Here is an 11033-nt window from a genome sequence, read left to right on the forward strand (position 1 = left end):
GCTGTGTTCAACATTTGTCTTTTTGGCCAAAACAGACAGCTTTACATGAGCGTATAAAAAGTCAATGCAACCTGAAGGGAACTGGTCTCTAATTCTAGTTCAGCTTTAATAAGTATTAAATATGCAACCTGAATACGTAGACAAGATATTGTTTATAAAAGAACATATTTAGAATGAATGTGTAGCATTACCTTCTTATGGGTACTAGCCCCATTAGGGCAGCCCGGGAATGAGGGTGGCCAAAGGGGTCTTACCTTGTAGTTATGTCCATGTAAAGTGAAGTTCAACATAATGAGGTCCTGTTGAAGTAGTTCCAGGAGTTTGGAATACGGATTCAAAAGGAAGACGTCTTTTCCAAATACCAAGAAATGTCGGGGCAAGGAGCAGTTTGCAGGAATAGAAAAAGGTTTCCTGAAAACGGATGAACTGGGGTCAAGGCTGTGCCCGCTCAATAAGAAACATACCCGGAGAAGTGGCATTGTCTCCAGCAATGTAACAGTATGAATCTTAATGTCACCTGTCCTCAGTATTCAAACGTCACAGGTTGCAGAAGAACTGGTCATTTTAATTGGGGATGACTTTAGAAGTTTTTTTCCATTATCGAACGTTGCTGTATTCATGTTGGACAACGTTAATTCCAAGGTTTAAATTTTCATATTGCTCACTTTAAATAGGTGGCGATAATGCCCATAGTGGTAAATTGCCATTAAACGTAGTAAATCCATGGGCCGGATTCCAAAGGCGTGGAGCAAATAAACTCAGTGGATTAACTCAGGATTGCAGTTAAATAGTATGGTGGTACAGCACGCTTTTCCCAATTATGTCTATAAAATTAGGTTACTATCCGAACCCAAGTCTCTGACCATAAAGTGCATAGTCCACCTATGGGGAATGAACTGGATCAATGGCAGTCAAAAGCATCTAAATTAAGACAAGTCTGCATTGACAGACGTACCCGGAATGCTACAGGTAGGCACCGCCACTTCTGTAACATTGTGGACGCACATGCGATTATGATGTCATACATATCGCTTCTCTGACAAGCAGGTGTTTCCACCGATGTTTCGAACCGGGTAACATAGAACCTAAAGATTTCACATCAATTCATCCGTTTGAGATCACCTTGGGAGATATGAGCTCTACACGAGATTGCCCATTCTCACAGCTGAGAACTTCAGGCCAGGAGGGAAGCCTCGCCCCTTGAGAGGAGCGTGTCTTGCACATCCAAGAAGTTGTACTAAACACAAAGCAGGGGGAGATGCGTCTTACACGAAATCATCCCAGATCTGGTGCGGCTTCCGGAGCCTGCTAACGTCCAGGTGGTAAAACTAGCAAAGGTATGTGAAAAGCCCAGCCTGCAGCTGACAATCTCCTGCAAGGACACCCAAGGTAGGGCCCACATGCGAAGATCCTCTCGAGAGAGCCTCAGGGCCCGAAGAAAGCTCGACCCCTTTAGAATCATCGGATGATATCCCAAGCTATGCACAGCCGCTGCTTAGAGATGGCTTTCCCATTGCAAGGTGGGACCCAGGCAACAGATCAGGTTTCCCTTTCTGAAAGCCTTAGTCCTTGTTATATACGTGTGGAGAACAAGCACAGGACATAGCTTATGCAGCCTTTGATCCTCTTGAGAGGAGAAAGGCCATGGGTGAAAAGCAGCAAGCTCCAACACTTCACATGTGAAAGCTGGGAAGCTTTTAGACATAAAAGATGGATTGGGCTTAAGATAAACCCTATCCATATTAGGGGAGAATATTGCACAAAAGGGATGCATTGAGAGCGCATGGAGGACTCATTTAGTCAAAGCTAGAGTGAGCAGCAATGCTGTCTTGAGAGACAGCAATTTTAACTCTATCTCATTTATAGGCTTGAATGGCCGTAAAGACAGATCCTCGAGCACCAGTAACAGATCCTAATAAGGGATGTGCTTTTTAGCAACAGGCAGAGAACGGCGAGCCCCCTTCATAAACCTGCGAATGAGGGGGTGACAGGCAGTCAGGTAGACACGACCAGCAGTGACAGCTGCCAGGTAGACCTTAATGGTTGAAAAGGATTTCCCTTTATCCATAGGGTTCTGTAAAAAGCACAACACGTCAGTAACAGAGCACTGGTAAGGCACTGACTGACGAGAGGCACACCATCCTTCAACAAATACCTGCCACTTATTTCATGAAGTGACCTGGCAGAGGGCGCTCTCGCGCATTGGATGGTAGCAGTCACACAAGAGGGGAGCCATAACGCAATAAGGTTATGCCTCTCACGGGCCAAGCCCAAAGAGCTATTCGCTCCAGGCGGGGGTGGTGTATTTCCCTTAATCACACAAGTCCTTTATTCAGAACGCATGACGTATGAATGATCAACCTGTGGATCCGGCTTTCCCCATCTGCCACGTCTGTAATTGGCATGGCTTCAAATTTTTGCTTGACTGAACAAGGGCATTCCATTTTCTGGATACAAGCTTCACGGCACTTTCCCATACTTGACAGGCATGTGCGGAATATGTTGCTTATGCATGACAGCTAATTATTACTAATTAGCTGTCATGAATTATTATTAATCAACATTAAGGCTGGTTGCAATGATACTTCAGGGGACAATAGAAAGCCTTATTGTGGATGAGTGTACACAGGCACTCCGTGTCATTGCGCAACATGGTCTATGGAGGACACTTTTTGACTAAATACTCATTTGCATTAGCTCTATTTGGCTAAACTGCATGAAATTCAACAGGAACAACCTGGAAGCTTCACGGCAACAGTCCTGAGAAGCATGCCTCATTTCAAGATTCTTAAAAAAATTAAAGATAAATATTCATTAACTGTGCAAGATATACTGTATGTGTTCTGTATCAGCTTAACGAGCCCCCTACAGGTAGGCAAGGAGACAGCACACACGTGCAGCTAGACAGCCAGGGCTGTCGCAATATATTTTGTATAAACATGGCTATGTAGAGTGAGATGTGGAATTTGACTTTTATTTATTTGACCTTTATTTTACCAGGTAAGTCCCATTGAAATTTTCCATACTTTTTCAAGGGAGCCCTGGCCAAGAGAAGCAACAAGCAGTCTGTTAACACAAAAAAACACCACACAGGAAAAACGTCAACAAAACCACAGATTATGTTATACAATTCAAGTAAAACCATTGCACACATTAGTTTTAATGGTTTGTAATAACCTCATCATCATCGTCATCATCATCATCATCATCATCATCATAACCTTCATTTAATTTTCAGAGGTACAATTGAGGGCCAGGCCCTCATTTTCAATGTAGCCAAGATTACAAAAACATTTAAGACACAATAAGTATAATAAAAGATCACAGAATATAGCAACAGTAAAACCAACATAGTATGTAATAATAATAACTAGAATAACATAAAATAAATTTAAATAAATTAAAATAAAATAAAATAAATAGAATCAAAACAGATACAATCAGTGACAGGAATGTTCAAAACCAGCAATCTAAACTGCCAATAAATTGGTAGAGAACCGATTTTAAGCAATTGTTGAAGCTCATTCCAGAGGATTGCGCACTAAAATGGAATGCTGACTTTCCCATTTCTGACTGAGCCCGAGGGACCTTAAGCATAAGCAAGTCATTTAACCGGGTTAGGTAGGGTCCAGAGGGCCACTCCAACATCATTGTAAGCATTCCGATAATGGCCTTAAAGATAAACATATACCAGTGTTTATCATGCCTCTCTGCCAGAGAAGACAGACCCACCTTGACATAGAGGACACAGTTATGGGTACCATAACTATCGCCAGTGATAAATCTGAGGGCAGAGTGATAGACTGTGTCCAAGTGCTTAAGAGTAGAAGGAGCAGCATTTCTATAAATAATATCACCATAGTCCAACACGGAAAGGAAAACTGCTTCAACAATCCTTTTTCTACTGAACATAGGGAGGCAAGATCTGTTTCTATAAAGGAAGCCAATTTTTTGTCTCAGTTTGCTGACAAGATCATCTATATGGAATTTAAACGAGAATTCCTTGTCAAGCCAGATGCCAAGATATTTACATTCAGAAACTCTCTCAATTTTAGGTCTATTTGCAGTGGATATAAAATATACTATCATAATCAGTGTTTCTGGCCCCAGTAAACAACATGAATTTTGTTTTGCTTGCATTTAGAACCAGCTTAAGCTTAACAAGAGCCTCCTGATGATCATTAAATGCAAGCTGCAGTTCCTCAATGGCAAGCTGAGTAGAATCAGAATCAGTGTGGCTGGTGGTTTGCCTAAGTCACTAGCCACTCAGAATTTCCACCGGCCAAAATCACTGAGCTGTAAGCGTTTGCAGGAGCATTTAGAAAACAATCATTTCTATGTAGGTAAATAGAATTTCAAACAGAAAAGTGCCGTTTTTAATAAAAAGGAACTTATTACCTTACAAACATAAAAAAGAACGCAGTTAGACATTCCAGTGCCGAGTAAATGACGTAAAAGTAAGCTATTACCTGAAAAAATGGATCCTCTCTAAGATCTACCCATTGTGACTTTTGCCCTTGCTTGGAAGCCCTGTATACATTACAGTAACCTGACAGTGTCATCGTTTTCAAGCTCATTTACAAGTGGCTTGATTGTTTCTTAGTGAATTTAGGTTGTGTGATAAGTAGCCATCATGAACACATTTTCTGCATAGAAGCTCTCCAGAAGGACACCATTTGACTGAAATACAGGGCTTAGTCAAAAAGAAAGAATGAGTTAAAAAAAGAATTAGCATCTGGAAGTGGAATATGCCTGGAAATTTCTTTTATAAAATTTTGGAAATAATGGGGGTTATTTAAAATGGGGGGTAGGGGGTGGGGGATTTTTACAAAAGGCCCTTGGCTGTTAAGTGTGGTTAAGATACCCAAAAGTTCATTCACAGAAGTGGCTGGCAAGAGTAACGGGGTTACACCCCACTGTCAAATTCTACCCACATTTGACGGGGTACGGGTGTTAATGTCAAGCCCTGGTTTGAACTGGTACACCTAGTACATTACACGGTTGGGACTGATATGTCCTATGATTGCCCTGTTGTTGTTTTTATTGCCTTTTGTATGTGCAAAAGAATTTCCCCTATGGGAAAATATAGATCTATTCTATTCTATTCTATTCTATGCTGAGACATAGTGTTCCAGTTAAAAATACAAGCTAAATAGGGAGTTGCCCTATAATGGCTTCTAATGGCTTTGTAAAAAATGTTCCTGTGAAACCATTTACGGTAAGTTAGAGATGGCAGGCCCAAACGGTAATGATGAGTAAGAGATTCGGCATTTGTAATGAAATGTATGGCACCCGGATATACACTGTGTCAATAGCGTGCAGGGAAAGCGCAGATGCATGAATGTAAAGAATGTTCTGTCAGGGAGAAAAGTGGCTTGGAACGATTTATGTCTAGCTGCAAAACTGGAGCACTGTCTATTCCTAAAATAAAACACCAGCTTAAGCTTAAGCTTTTTAACAAGATTGTTGACGTGCATTTGCAAACCGTGCTTTTCATCCAACCAGATATTTGTAGGAAGGTACGCAATACTTTTCCTATCTACTGTAGATATGCAGTGCAGTGCTATGAAAAAAGTATTTTTTTTTTTCTCTATTGCTGAATCTAAAAGGTATTCTTGTATTCCTCCTTTATTGCATATTTGTCACACTGAATGGTTTCGGATCATAATACCAAATGTAATATTAGACAAAGGGAACCTGAGCAAACACAAAACACATTTGTAAAATTATTATTTCACTTATTTAATACACTTCAAAAGTGGTGCAGTGGGTAGCTCTGTTGTCTCACAATATGAAAGTCTTGGCTTCGAATCCCAGCCAGGGCCTTTTTGTGTGGTTTCTGCATGTTCTCTCCATGTCTGAGTGACCCCCCAAGTGTGGGTACAGATAATGGATGAATACACTTAAGGCATTTGGATTTGAGATCACAAGATGAATATGACAAAAATAAAATTGATGGACGCAACAAAAAACAGCTATGGCTGTAAAATGGTTTGTCGAGGCCTGACTGTTGAAATCCACATTTTTAGAAGCAGTTATACTTTCAAGCAGAAACCACCACAGTGCCATTGTTGTTAGAATACTGCAGATCTGAACATTACATGATAAAGCAATAAAATGAAATAATGAATAATTGAACAAGCATGAAATAATATGTGGTTTGCATGCAGATGTAAATTGATTTCAGAAAGATATGTGAGTTTCCCAAAGATTATACAGCAAAAGCAATAGTTTTATTTTTATTGTTGGCAATTAGCAAGCAAGCAAGCTAACTTCCACAGAAATCAGGCAACCAAAAAAGAAATTTTTAAAAACGTGCTCTTTCATATGTCAATTTGTGTGTATCCAATGGCGTTATATGCTGATGTAGCAAAATGTCCAATGTGGACTGTGGCAAACACGCCTGCCACAGGCCACCGAAGTGGCTTTCCTTGGGGCCCTCCAGCACAGAGACACAGGGAGATGTTAAAACAGTCCACATTTATTCCACGAGGGTTTGGCAAGATGGTAACGCCAAATGAGCAGATGTAAAAACCCTGTCATGACAGAGAGCTCCTGGTGTGGGTGGGGATGGCAGATTTAACCTGTGCGCAGTGATTACCTCACTACGCACAGGTGCAGCCACTCCTGTTCCTGGGTCCAATTAGCCTGGCCAATTATCTAATTCTTAACCAATTATCCAATTGGCCAGGTCTAATTAGCTTGACCCAGGGCAGGTGTGGCTGCTTAAACCAGCCATCCCCACACCACATGGACAATTATTGATTGTGGTACTGGAGCATTTGTGATGATTTAATCACCAGGAAAAAGAAGTAAAAAATGTCAAAAAAAAAACCAATAAAGTGTCAAACTCTATGTGTTGTATCACACGCAAAGGTATAGCTTGGCATGGGATGGCATACCTGCCTTACCAAAACATGGGTTTGGTTAATTGATATGGTAGCTATGTTTTAGATTGCTCATTTGACTCATTTTGCTCATTTGGCTGGCTGTAGTCGGGAAAAAACTGTTCTTGTGTCGTGAAGTTTTGGTCCTGATGGACCGCAGCCTCCTGCCCGAGGGAAGTGTTTGAAAGAGTTTGTGTCCAGGGTGGGAGGGGTCAGCCACAATCTTTTCTGCCCGCCTCAGGGCCCAGGAGGTGTGCAGGTCCTGGAGGGATGGCAGGTTGCAGCCAATTACCCTCTCAGCAGCGCAAATGATACGCTGCAGTCTGCCCTTGTCCTTGGCAGTGGCAGCAGCGTACCAGATGGTGATGGAGGAGGCGAGGATGGACTCAATGATGGCGGTGTAGAAATGCACCATTATTGGGATTGGCAGGTTGAATTTCTTCAGCTGCCGCAGGAAGTATATCCTCTGCTGTGCTTTCTTGGTGAGGGAGCTGATGTTCAGCTCCCACTTGAGGTCCTGGGTGATGATGGGGCCCAGGAAGCAGAAGGACTCCACAGTGTTGACTGGGGAGTCACACAGGATGATGGGGGCGGGTGGGGCTGGGTTCTTTCTGAAGTCCACAACCATCTCCACTGTCTTTAGAGCATTGAGCTCCAGGTTGTTTTGACTGCACCAGGACACCAGATGTTCAATCTCCCACCTGTAGGCGGACTCATCCCCACCAGAGATGAGCCCAATGAGAGTGGTGTCATCTGCAAACTTCAGGAGCTTGACTGACTGATGACTGGAGGTGCAGCTGTTTGTATACAGGGAGAAGAGTAGAGGGCAAAGGACGCAGCCTTGAGGGGAACCGGTGCTGATGGCCTGGGAGTCGGAGATGTGTTTCCCCAGCTTCACGTGCTGCTTCCTGTCAGACAGGAAGTCGCCGATCCACCTGCAGGTGGAGTCAGGCACGTGCAGCTGGGAGACCCTGTCCTGTAGCAGAGCCGGGATGACGGTATTAAAGGCGGAGCTGAAATCCACAAACAGGATCCAGGCGTATGTTCCTGCAGTGTCCAGGTGCTGGAGGATGAAGTGGAGGGCCATGTTTACGGCATCGTCCACAGACCTGTTGGCTCTGTATGCGAACTGCAGGGGGTCCAGGAGTGGGTCTGTGATGGTTTTAAGGTGGGACAGTACAAAGCCGCGTTTCCACCGCAGGAACTAGGGTCTAAATTTAGTTCTGGGGGCTTTGTTTTACCCCCCAAAAGGTTCCTGCTCGGGGGGTAGTACTTTCCGAAAGTACAGGAACCTTTTGGGTTGAGCTTGCAGCGCTGAACATTTCTGATTGGTCGAGTACTCACGGGATTTTTTTGTGTCTGTTTTCAGGCGCCATGTTTGAAAATATGCAGGCGCAAACCAATTTATTTTCATATAATAACTTCAAATCAAACTTGTATGTTATGCGGCGCAGTAGCCTACTTTTGGTTATAGCCTGCCAACGTCTTGGAATTATAACGTGTGCTCTTCTGTTCTTTTCTTGCTTTAGTATTCGTTTTATAAAATGCTAAGCATTCATGCTGGGACAGCATATTACGTACTAAAACATTCAAATGGATGAATTCGGTTGCTGAATATTTTCTTCCGGATTTTCTTAGCCCGTTGTAATTGACTCAAAATGTTTGATACAGTTATGTGAGGTATGCGGTAGTTCTGCGTAATTCACATTGGTGATACAGTAAAAGCAAACTGGAAATCACCTTCCGCACTTTTTGTCAGGGTAAAATAACAGGTTAATTCTAGTAATCGTACCTTTAGCTTTTTCAGACTGCCGTAATTTTACTCTGCCATTCTTCAATTCCACAAAAAGACCAGGAAGACTATGGACTAATTTATGGTGCATGGTTCGCATCTGGAGGGCACACTTCGCTGCTCGGCTAGCAGTAACTTCGAAGGAAAACAAGCGGTGGCTGTACCACTAATTTAAATTTTCACGCAAGTCCGAGTTTTCGTTCTATTCTTGTCATTTTGCGATTAGCCTATATGGAATTGACGATGAGAAAGTAATCAAACAGCAAATTGCTTACAACGTGTGCATGTTTTCTGCTGTTGTTGCCAGTTAGCCTATATTGGAAATGTGAATGCATTCTGTCGCTTCGGATGTCAAGACATGAAAGCGAATGTTCGCATAAAAACATAATGAATGTGTTTGAGAGGACATATAAAACAGTTACAATCTGACTATTGGTCTGTTATATCCTATTTGTTGCATAACGGTCCAAGTTCAACTACCAACGACAGTTTTGCTTGACAGCGGCAAAATATGACCGAACGGCTGCAGAAGAATATTTCAATTCCATGTGATTAAATCGATAAAAATCAATAAATACAAAAGTAACCATATATAGTCATTGTTGGTAACCCGTTGTATATAAGTGGAATAAACCCCTCCGGGTTGTCCCGGTTATTAGAAAATAATGTAGGCTACTTCGATGGTAGTATGGGGTTACAGAAGAAATCATATGACAGATGGACCGACGACAACGTCGCTTTTTCATACGTCAGTGGGCTAATTTGCTTAATCTTCGCGGGACTTTAGACCCCGGTGGAAACGCAGGCAACCATTGGCTGAAGGAACCTTTTAGTTCCTGGTAAAGTAGTTCCTGGGACTGAAAGTTCCGAGTAATTTTGGTGGAAACGCGGCTCAAGGCGCTCAAAAGACTTCATTACCACAGAGGTCAGGGCAACGGGTCTGTAGTCATTGAGTCCTGTGGTCCTCGGTTTTTTGGGGACGGGGATTATGGTAGAAGTCTTGAAGCAGGCTGGCATGTGGCATGTCTCCAGTGAGGTGTTAAAAATGTCTGTGAACACCAGAGACAGCTGATCAGCACAGTGCTTCAGGGTGGAGGGAGAGACAGAGTCTGGTCCAGCTGCTTTGCGGGGGTTCTGTCTCTTGAATAGCCTATTAATGTCCCTCTCCAGGAGGGAGAGAGACGTCATTGTGATAGGGGAGGGGGAGGGTGCCTCTGAGGTAGGCAATTATGGAGAGGCCCGGGCCCCTGCTGAGATGGGGGAGGAGGAGCTGGTGGTCTGGAGCTGGTGAGTGGATGGTGTCAGGACTGTCCCATTGTCTTTCAAATCGACAGTAGAACTCATTCAGGTCGTTGGCCAGGCGCAAGTCATTAGTGGAGTGGGGGGCTTTTGGTTTGTAGTTGGTGATCTGTCTGAGGCCCTTCCAGACAGAGGCTGAGTTGTTTTCTGAGAACTGCTGTTGAAGTTTCTCAGAGTACAGTCGTTTAGCATCTCTCACCGCTTTGCTAAACCTGTATTTAGACTCTTTAAACCCGTACTTGTCCCCACTCCTAAATGCTTCCTCCTTTGCCAACCTTAGCTGTCTGTGTTTAGTGGTAAACCAGGGTTTGTCGTTGTTGTAGCAAACCCTGGTGCGTGATGGTACACAACTGTCCTCACAGAAGCTGATGTATGATGTCACAGCCTGTATGATGTCACAGTATGATGTCACAGACTGTTGGTAGCAGTCCTGAAAACATCCCAGTCAGTACAGTCCAAGCACGCGCGAAGATCCTCCATAGCTTCACTGGTCCACTTCTTAGATATCCTCACAACAGGTTTGCAGAGTTTTAATTTCTGCCTGTATGCAGGAATCAGGTGGACTATGACGTGGTCAGAGTGTCCCAGTGCAGCGCGGGGGACGGCGTGATAGGCACGGTTGATTGTAGTGTAACAGTGATCTAAAGTGTTCTCCTCTCTGGTCGGGCATTTAATCAGCTGGCGGTATTTAGGCAGTTCGTGGCTGAGATTCCCTTTGTTAAAGCCGCCGAGGACAATAACGAAAGAGTCCGGGTTTGTCCGCTCCACACACAGTATCTGGTTGGTGAGCATACGCTGTGCCTCCTGCACGAGGGCTTGCAGTGGAATGTAAACACCGACCGGAATGAATGAAGCGAACTCGCGGGGGGAGTAGAAGGGTTTACAGTTAATGAAAACGGTTTCCAGAACAGGATAATCACTGTAACATCTTTACATCAGCCACTGTTAGTATAAAAACAAATACCTCCACCTTTCATTTTGCCGGAGAGCTCTGTGTCGCGATCTGCTCTAAATAGCTGAAAGCCTGCCAGCTGCAGCGCAGAGTCCGGTATCGA

This window comes from Anguilla rostrata, chromosome 2 (genome assembly GCF_018555375.3).
Source record: "Anguilla rostrata isolate EN2019 chromosome 2, ASM1855537v3, whole genome shotgun sequence".
In the NCBI taxonomy this organism is placed as follows: domain Eukaryota; kingdom Metazoa; phylum Chordata; class Actinopteri; order Anguilliformes; family Anguillidae; genus Anguilla; species Anguilla rostrata.